We start from the raw sequence: 10656 nt of genomic DNA on the forward strand, positions 1-10656 counted from the left end.
AGACAATAGATTGTGGTTCTTTGGAAAATGTTTTATAACCTCAAAGCACCTGCAATATTAAACAGGAGATTTATATCTGGAATAGAAGTATGCTTCTTTTTTTTCTATAAAAATTTACTGGGCAAAACAAAGGGATTAACAAAGAGTCAATCCTTGAAATGAAAAACAAAATCTGAAAAAAAAAGAGAATTTTGCCTTTGGTCTCACGTCTTTGTAGTACTCCCAATACCATTACCACTATATTTATCTAGTACTTTTTTTCTTTTTTTTTTTTTTAATTTACATCCAAGTTAGTTAGCATATAGTGCGACAATGATTTCAGGAGTAGATTCCTTAATGCCCCTTATCCATTTAGCCCATCTCCACTCCCACAAACCCTCCAGTAACCCTCTGTTTGTTCTCCATATTTAAGAGTCTCTTATGTTTTGTCCCTCTCCCTGTTTTTATATTATTTTTGCTTCCTTTCCTTTGTGTTCATCTGTTTTGTGTCTTAAAGTCCTCGTATGAGTGAAGTCACATGATATTTGTCTTTCTCTGACTGACTCATTTTGCTTAGCATAATACCCTCCAGTTCCATTCATGTAGTTGCAAATGGCAAGATTTCATTCTTTCGATTGCCAAGTAATACTTCATTGTATGTATATACCACATCTTCTTTATCCATTCATCCATCGATGGCCATTGGGCTCTTTCCATACTTTGGTTATTGTTTATCTAGTACTTTTGACATACAGGACCTCTCCTTATTTACTCTGCACATTGGATATTGGATGAGTTTACTGGGACCCCCATAACAACATAGCACACAATGGGTGCCTTAAGCAGCAGAAATGGATTTTCTCAGTTTTGGAAGCTGGAAGTCCTAGATCAAGATACAGACACAGTTGGCTTCCTCTGAGGGCCTCTCTCCTTGACTTGCCAGTGGCTACCTCTTGTCACTTCGTCCTCATGTCCTTCTTGCAAGAGCACCCTGGTGTCTTTTCCACTTATAAGGACACTACTCAGCATGGATTGGGGTCCCACCCTAACATTTAACGTCACTTAACTTAATCACCTCTTTAGCTGTTATCTGTAACATGCTTAAGGAGTGGGAGTAGAGATTTCAACATCTGAATTTGGGGGGCGGGGACAATTCAGCCCATGACAGGTGCTAGCTCCATTTTACAGAGGAGGAAATGGAGGTCCAGGGAAATGAGTCACCAAATTCTTACTACACTAATTCTACCTAAATATGTAAGATATGTAGAAACTTGTGTGACCACGAAAAATGTTAGACTCAGTCTCCTATTTCAAATCACCTAGAATCTTTTTTTTTTCCAAGAAAGAGAAAGAGAGTGGGGGACTGGCAGGGGGAAGGAAAGAGAGAATCCTGAGTAGGCTCCATGCCCAGCTAGAAATGGGGCTCGATCTCACAACTATGAAATCATGACCTGAGCTGAGATCAAGAGTCTGACACTTAACCGACTGAGCCACCCAGGCACCCGACATAGCATCTGCTTTTAAACCAATACTGGAAATTAGCTACAACCCTACCTTCCATAGTTAATGAGTTTATAGGTTTTTAAATTATTTAGGATGGAAGAAGCTGAGGCTTTAATTCATCAAAGATAGCTTACCTTAAAACTATAGAATTCACTTAAGGTATAAAATAAATGATTTAAAATATTAGCATTTCTAAAATTATATGTTCTAAAATTCTGGGATTTAGTGTGTGTATATATAAATATAGTTTCTTTCTTCTATGCTTATAAAGTGATAATGACTCTTCTGCCACTTACTAGCTGTGTGAACTGGGGCAAGTTATTTAATAATTTGGTGTGTCAGCCTCTTCATTCGTAGAATAGTGATATTAATAATTCCTGCATTTGAGGTTATTATGAAAAAATTTTTTTAAATGTTTTTATTTATTTCTGAGAGAGAGACAGAGACAGTGTAAGCAGGGGAGGGGCAGAGAGAGAGGGAGACATGGAATCCAAAGCAGGCTCCAGGCTCCAAGCTGTCAGCACAGAGTCTGATGCAGGGCTTGAACCCACGAGCTGTGAGATCATGACCTGAACTGAAGTCGGAGGCTTAACCGACGGAGCCACCCTGGTGCCCCGCAGACCCTTAGCTAAAAAGAACAAACTGATGGTTATTGGAGGGGAGTTGGGTGGGGGGAGGGGCTAGATGGGTGATGAGAGTTAAGGAGGGCACTTGTTGTGAGGAGCACCGAGTATGGTCCCTAAAGTTCTACACTGGAAACTAATAGTACCCTGGATGTTAACTAACTGGAATTTAAATAAAAACTTGAAGAAAAAAAAAAAATAGGAAAGGCACAGCTGTCAGGGGCTTGCAGAAGACTGGTGCTTACTCTCCAGAGAGTTCTGTGGGCACCCCAGCGGCAGCCTCTTGCTCACCAGCCCCCACTCGCTGCCTGCAGACAAGCCCCGACCTACGATACCCCAGTGAACTTGCCCACCATCAGCGGGAACAGCCACATCTTCTTCAGCCAGATCCGATTCCCAGCCTTGGTGTGGTGGTGGGGAGAGGGGTCTCAAATGTGTTCCTTCCTTGGGTACAAATAAATATATTTTTTATGCACGTATATTGGTTTCCTATCGCGGCTGTAACAAAGTACCACCGACTTAGCAGCTGAACGCAACGTGAATTTCTTATCTTACAGTTCTGGAGGGGAGATGACCAGAATTCATGTCACTGGGCTGAAAGCAAGGTGTCGGTGGGGCTCCCTTCCTCCTTTGCGGGGGCTGCGGGGAAAATCGGTTTGCTTGCTGTTTCCAGCTGCCAGGGGCTGCCCCGTTCCTTGTGGCCTTGACTATCTTCCAATCCAGCAATGCCAGGCTGGTCCCTCTTACACTGGTGTCTCTCTGGGTCTGTCCACCTGTTCCCTTCACTGACAAGGACGGTTGTGGTTACCTTGGACCCACCTGGATAATCCAGGATATTCTCCTCACCTTAGAGAGCAGCCTCCATTCCAAGGCCACCTTCATGCCCCTTTGCCAGGGACCCTAACGCACTATGTTTTCTGGGGATCAGGACATGGGCATCTTTGGAAGCTGACTATTCTGCTACCACGGCTTTTCGGTTTCCTTCATCTGTCCTGTTCCCTTTTGTGTGTGTGTCTGCCGTTTCCCCTTTGCAGTCTCCTCGGAACGGTAGTCTTCAGCTGGTTTCTAACCCTGGCTATGTTTATGGGTCTATGTGAACATGGCTTTTATGGAGGTTGATATTTCATTAAATATTAAAGTGGACCATCCTGCTATTTTCCTAGAAATTAACATGGAAATTAAGATGGAAATGCCAACTAAGGACATTTTTTTTTTGACATGAGAAAAGCCCAAGATATATTTTTAATGGGAAAAACCGATTGCAGAACAGTTAGAAACACAGCTGAGAAAAGTGAAATTATTTATTACTTCGGCTTAGAGACAGGGATCTTGCCTCATCACCTTCTGTGACATTTGTTAAATGTCTACCTCCAGCTGAACCTGAATATTGATTTTTTTTTTTTACTGCTGCAAAACCAAATATTCTTCCATTATAGTTACACGGGGAAAGCTGTCCAAACGAGCTGAAATAGCTCAGCTGGGAGAGCGTTAGACTGAAGATCTAAAGGTCCCTGGTTCAATCCCGGGTTTCAGCAGTGTTTTTGATGTTTATGCTAAGTCTGCTTTCTGGCGGTCTTAACCAACATATAAGCTGTAAGGGGAATATTAGGTTCTCATGCCTTGGGTGGATCATTGGCTTTTCAGGGAGGGGTGATGTCCAATGTCTTGGGGGGCCCTTTTATGTAAACCCACAAGCAACATTGTACTTCCTGACTGTAATAATAATAGCTGATGTGTCTAAGGTACTTACTCTATGTCCAGCTTTCTTCTAAGCTCTATGTATTCACTTATTTAAAACGGCCACTAAAATTCCCCATGACTACTTGTTAAATCAGTGAAGCTTGTGCTTGGGGCCTGGGATGTGGTAGATACACAGTTAATGATTTTTACTTCGACCATCATTATTGTTCTTATTGGCTAGGAACTTCCAAAGCTAGAGCTATGAGATGTGAGTTATTTCTAAGGATCTTTCACCCCACTGTCTGATAAGGCAGTATGCAAGGTTATGATTATTTCCAAATTCTGCATTAACAATTCTTTGCTTTTATATGGTCAGCGTGAAAGGATATTTTCCCACTTTGCAGAAGGGGATTTAGCTTGTTTTCCAAAGGCCTCACCTGAATTCATAGGAGTGGGGGAAGGGGGTGTCTTCAAAGTCTCCAAAACTGAATGCAAACTTGAGTGTTCGTGTGCCCGTTTCCCTGGGAAGAATGTCAACGGGGATCAGATTCTAGGTTTGTGACCTAGAAAAGATTTAGAAAGTTTGGTTGTAAAAGATTTCCTCGTCACAAATGCTTGCTAGTAATTTACGACCTGACCTTTTGATTTTGCCAACGTGCTGAGTGATAGGACTTTCCCTTATTGTGTTTGTCCCTTGCTCAACGCTGTATCTACCGTGTGGTGGGTTTCAGGAGGGAGCCCAGATTGTCAGCAAACTTTCCTTTGTCCGGGTGGTGGTCTTGAAGGCAAATTTCCCATAGTGGAACATACTTGACCAATTTTGGAGGCCCCCCTGCTACTTTGGGGCAACTTTCATGACCCACCCCCCAACACCGTGTTTACTCTGCAGAGGTGGGTCTCACTCCACCGAATTGTCTCTTTTCTGGGAAGATTAAGGATGAAGTCCCCTCATTACCTTTATTATTCTACTTTTTAAAAAATCTTCAATTCTCGTTGATGGCATCTGTAGACAGTCCGGATGTCCGGAAGCAATACCAGGCAATGACTGCTGTCCTTCCATCGTCACATTATTTCATGTCTGTCACCTAAATGACATCACCAGGACTTGGCTGTGCTTTGGTCAAGAGGTAGTGTTTCCAGTTAAAGCCAGGGGTTCTCCGGGCTTCGGGCATTTACAGAAAGTATAAATGCTGCAGGTTATCCTGTCTTGCTTCCTCATTTCCCCAAGAATTTAAGCACACTTCCAGAAAATCTGCCCCCCTGAAGACAGAATTGGCCCAGGAATGGAGTTCTCATGATGAGGCTGGAGCTAGGGAAGGGGGTCCCAGGGAAATCTGACGGCTAAAGGTGTGAGTCAAGTGCATGGAGGAACATCTAGAGTCCAACATCAGAGTCCACTTCCAAACGCAAAGTCCACTGGGATAGAGGCAGGATCTGGGTCAAAATGAGGAGACCAAGTGTTCTAGGCCAGGCCGGGGCAGGGGGGGAAGTCTCAGGGAAGTAGATGGGGAGCAAGCCTCAGTGGTCAACAGGGTTAGGGTGGTGTAAAGGGCCCTCTGGACAAGATGGAAAGCACTTTTAATTCTTCCCAATAATCTCTGCACCGTTATTACATGGGATTGGGCTCTTCACTATTTGTACATATGTGTGTATACACACATATACACACACAAACACAGTAGTGTTGGTGTCTAAAGGGAATATGAATTATATTGACCAATATATTGACCAATATATTGACCAATTATATTGACCAATTCGAAAGAGAATCAAGTATTTTTAAAAATGTGTTATGGTTATTATGATTATAAAAAAGTATAAACTGAAGCATTAACATTTTTATAGAACTATATTGCTTAAAAAGCAAAGATAGGTCTACTCTAATCCCAGCCCTGGAGATAGCCATTGTTAACAATCTGGTATCTACACTTTTTCCAGATGTTTTTCTACACACTGTTAATATAAAATTAACGTATATACACATAAATGCAGTTATAATTTACCTAGAATTAGACCATTAGGTCATAATATTTTCCCATAATTTCCAAACAGTGGGACTGAATGCGTAAAATAATAACAGAAGTTTATTTTCTTTGCTGTGTTTTCTTTTCATGTTTCTCTTAATGGAAATAAAATATTAAAAGAGGCTAAGGCATGAAAACTCAAGCCTTCACTATAGCATAATCTAAATTTTTAAAAATCACACTTCTATAAAATCTTTTTTTGGTTTGTTTTTAATGTTTACTTTTGAGACACAGAGCACAAGCGAGGGAGGGGCAGAGACAGAAGGGCACAGAGGATCCAAAGCCGGCTCTGTGTTGACAGCAGAGAGCCCAACACGGGGCTGGAACTCGAATTGTGAGATCATGACCTGAGCCGACGTCAGACGCTTAACCAACTGAGCCACCCAGGCGCCCCACACTTCTACAAAATCTTAAGTGAAGGAGGCAAAAGAGTCTTACCAGTAACAATGATGATAATAGTAAGAGGAAATATTTATTGAAATTTTACTCTGGGTCAAGCCCCACTTTGTGCAATTTACAGGAATTAGTTCATTTAATTAGTGATGAAGAAATCTAAAAAGCAAGCAGCAAATAGGCATTTGTAGCAATTTGAGAGTATTGCAGAGGGAGCGGCCTCCATTTTATGAGGAGTAGGAAGTTAACAATGTCACAAAGTCCGAACAAGAGCTAACGGGGACTGGAAGGGTGCAGGGCATTTAGAGAAAACGCTGCCATTATCTCTGTAAGGTCAGAGATCATAAATTGTCTGTATGAATACAATCTGTTCAGTAATGTGTGTGTGTGTGTGTGTGTGTGTGTGTGTGTGTGTGATAGCTTATATATCTGTTATTGAACTCATATTGATCATAAAAATACCAAATTTGTTCCTTTAATTTTTCATTCTTCGTGTGATGTTTAATTCACAATGATACAAAACACTTTTACAATCTTTATTATTAATGATCACAATTTGCATGAAATCACTTAAAAAACCCCAATGACACAAGGAGGAAGCTGGGATTACATTTACAACTCATTCTCTTTGGAAATGTAAAATGTTGGCTAGAACTGATAACGTGGCCAGTATAAACCTGTTGGAAACTGTATAAACGGTTTAAAATCTAGTATTTCTTCCAGCACGAGTTCATTGTGCTTCTCCATCTGCGGTCTGTAATCAGTGGAATGGAAATTAAAATTGTGTGCATGCTTTTCTTTCCCCCAGAGTCTGTGAAACCCTCCAAATTAACTCCAAAATGTATTCAACCTATTTCCTGAAAAGTCTGGTGGGTAATTTTATGGAGGTTGTTCAGTGTAATAGAGACAACAGAGCTTTTCAGGTAAGCTAATGGGGAAAGAGAAGGACTGGGGAAACGGAGAAAGAACAGAAAAGAAAAAGTGGATATCCTCTTCTGAAAGGGCTCAGAAACTAGCAGTAGATTAGGAAAATTAGGCTAGGGCCGCCTGGATGGCTCAGTCACTTAAGTGTCCAACTTCGGCTCAGATCACGATCTCATGGTTTGTGGGTTTGAGCCCCATGTCAGGCTCCATGCTTGTACCTTGGAGCCTGCTCAGGATTTTCTCTCTTCCTCTCTCTACCCATCCTCCTCTGCTCTCTCTCTCTCTCCAAATAAATAAATGAACATTTAAGAAATAAAAAAAGAAAAATTAGGCTGAAGAGTCTACTTTTCCTACTTTTCCAGGCATACAGGGTGTGGGCTTCTCCTTAGAAAACTAAGGAGCAAGGGTCTCCAGTCTTGGGAACCTCTAATGCTTTAGCGTACAACTGGCAAAAGTTCACAGACGAGCATGTCTTTTCCCACATGATTTTAAAATTCTACGTGTCCACATTTTATCATCTTTTATATTAAAATCTGTGAAAGCTAGGGTGCCTGGCTGGCTCAGTCAGTAGAACATGCAACTCCTGATGTCGAGGTTGTGAGTTCGAGCCCCATGTTGGGTACACAGATTACATAAAACACACAATCTTTTAAAAAAGGGAAAAAATTGACACCTGTAAACGCTGCTTCAAAACATACAGCAGTGATTGCTGTATGCCAAAATGCAGCCACTTCTTGGATTAAAAAAACTTTCGAAAGTGGTCCTGACTGAATGCGAAGCCACAGACTTAGTCTGTATATTTTTTTTCCTTCACAAGATGGTCTCTTCTTCTGTCTTTTAAATAATTTCCATGTTTGGGTTCCTTTCAGAAGAAAGTTCACGGGAACAATTATAGATAGCCAATGGAAAAGAATTGTTGTAGAGAGCCTGGTGATACCTACCCAACCCTCTCAAGAACCTCACTCCAAAAATACAGTTTCAGGGCCCCTGGGTGGCTCAGTAGGTCAAGTGTCTGACTCTGGATTTCAGCTCAGGTCATGATCTCAAGGTTCGTGAGATCGAGCCCCACATCGGGCTTTGTGCTAGACTTGGAGCCTGCTTAAGATTCTCTCTCTCTCTCTCTCTCTCTCTCTCTCTCTCTCTCTGTCTCTCAAAATAAAATAAATGAAAAACATACTGTTTCAAAAGCTGTGAAATGTATGAAACGTCTATGTCTAGTTTCATTGCTGATGAAATACACCTGAATAATTTTGTGTAACTGATGAAGATCCCAATTCTTCTCTGTTTTTCTTTTAGAAGCTGCCTTGATATCTTTCTCCTAGGAGAATTAAGGGAAGATTTGACAATGCTATACAATGTGTACATTTTTTGCTTAGTTTGCATGGTTGGCCTGAGTTTTTGCATCAGTTTGAAGAAGCGAGTTGACTGAAAATGCCCTTTTATGTCTTCATGGAGATGTAAGATCCATACCTACCATCAACGCCTTTCCCTGTCAGTTACACAGGAGGATTCGTAGCTTCTTTTACCCACACATCACTCATTTGATGTCCATCAATCTTCTGATGAAGAGGAAGCGGGGAGAGGTTCCTTACTTTATCTCCGGGGCGTCACATTTCCCACTCCCCTGCAAGGAATTCTCTGCAAAGATGACAACCAATCCCGGACTTACTGGCTAGGCTCCCGTGATCTGGAAAACTTTTCAGAGGTTATTTTGCAGAGCTGATAAAGTTGTTCTACCAAAAGCCCAAGAATATGCACCTTGGTCTTTTGCCAATTTATCGAACTTGTAAAAGACCAAATTTGTCCAGAAATGAGCATTTACGTTCCCTGTGTGTTTCCATATAGTTAAAGAATAACACCTTCTATAAACCAGAGCTTAGCTGGCCTCAGCCCTATCCCGAGCAGTTCTATTCTTTCTTTTATGTAAACCTCACAGCATCCCATGTTAGCCCCATTTTACAGAAGAGGACCCCAGACGTAAAGGAGTTTCAGCGGCTTGCCCAACATCAGGATCAGGATCAGGCATCAGGCAAAGGATCAGGACAGCGTTTAGACTTGTCTGACCTCCAAACCCTGGCTTATTTGCCCTGCTTGGTCCCTTCCTGGATGAGTGGTCTGTTGATCAATTCCACATGTCAATGGATTAGATTAAAGAGTCCATATTAACTGCATAATTTCATCCTTACCTTCTTTTCCTAAATTAAATGTTCACACCGTCACGGAGACAGCACTGATTTACTGGTACTGATTATGTGCCAGGTGCTCAGCTGGACAGTTCCACATACTTTCATTTACTGTTAATGACAGCTCTGGAGGCAAGCATGATTACCACCTCGACTCTGGGGTAAGGACATTGATGTGCAGAGAGGTAATCTATCCATGGTCATACAGCGAACTAGGGACAGAGCCAAGATTCAGTCGATCCCTGCTGATGCCACAATAAAGTCTTCCAGGAGCTGATAATGTCATTTGATGACAACCAACGTTTCAATTCACACTTATGCTTTGCCCTTGACCAACCAAACAGATTCTTTCTTTTGGCACACATTAGCTTGTTGTTGTTGTTGTTGAAGCAGACCACACCCCATGATTCTGGGGTGGAAAGTGATATTTTGCAGGAATAGATTTTTCTCTTTGATCCTTAACTTTTTTTCCTAATTTGCCAAGTACTTCTCCTCCTTTCCTTCTCCTCCTCCCCCTCCCCCTCCCCCTCCCCCTTCCCCTTCCCCTTCTTCTCCTTCTCCTTTCTTCTTCTTTTTTAAGGACCTTCATCTTTTGTTTTAGGACATAGATCTCAGAACGGTCTTGAACATGTGTAGGTCAGTAAGAGCAAATTTCAGATCTTCACTGAAAAAAAATTAAAATTTGAGGCGCCTGGGTGGCTCAGTCGGTTAAGCATCCGACTCTTGATTTTAGCTCAGGTCATGATCTCACGGTTCTGAGTCTGAGCCCTTTGTTGGGCTCCGTGCTGATGGTGCAGAGCCCGCTTAGGATTCTCTCTCTCTCTTTTTCTCTGCCTCTCCCCCACTCACACATCTCTCTCTCTCTCTCAAAAATAAAATAAACATCTAAAAATATAAAAAAATAAAAAAATAATAATCTTTCATCTGACAACACACTAAAGTTAAATATGATGGGGCGCCTGGGTGGCTCAGTTGGTTGAGCATACACCTTCGGCTCAGGTCATGATCTCATGGTTTGTGAGTTCGAGCCCCGTGTTGGGCTCTGTGCTGACGGGTCAGAGCCTGGAGCCTCATTTGGATTCTGTGTCTCCCTCTCTCTCTGCTCCTCCCCCAAGCATGCTGTCTCTATCTCTCATAAATAAATGAACTTAATAAAAAATTTAAAAAATAAAAAAAATAAAGTTAAATATGAAAGTTCCTCTTGCACTAAAGGGTAGAAAGGAGTTTGAATGTCTTACGGTTTTCTTTATCTTGACCTGAATGTGGATTTCTACCGTGAAAATTGACATTTGTGTTTGGCGAGCCTCAGAGAACCTAGGGAAGGCCGTTTATTCCAGCCCACCTCAC

General features: G+C 41.8%; 1 non-coding gene across 1 annotated transcript; it reads left to right on the top strand.

Moving 5' to 3' along the window:
* Positions 1-3567: 3567 nt before the first annotated feature.
* TRNAF-GAA (transfer RNA phenylalanine (anticodon GAA)) lies at positions 3568-3640 on the top strand. Its single transcript has one exon. It is a non-coding gene; the product is annotated as a tRNA-Phe (tRNA).
* The last annotated feature ends 7016 nt before the right edge of the window (positions 3641-10656 follow it).

Source organism: Neofelis nebulosa, chromosome 2 (assembly GCF_028018385.1).
Source record: "Neofelis nebulosa isolate mNeoNeb1 chromosome 2, mNeoNeb1.pri, whole genome shotgun sequence".
NCBI classification, from domain to species: Eukaryota; Metazoa; Chordata; class Mammalia; order Carnivora; family Felidae; genus Neofelis; species Neofelis nebulosa.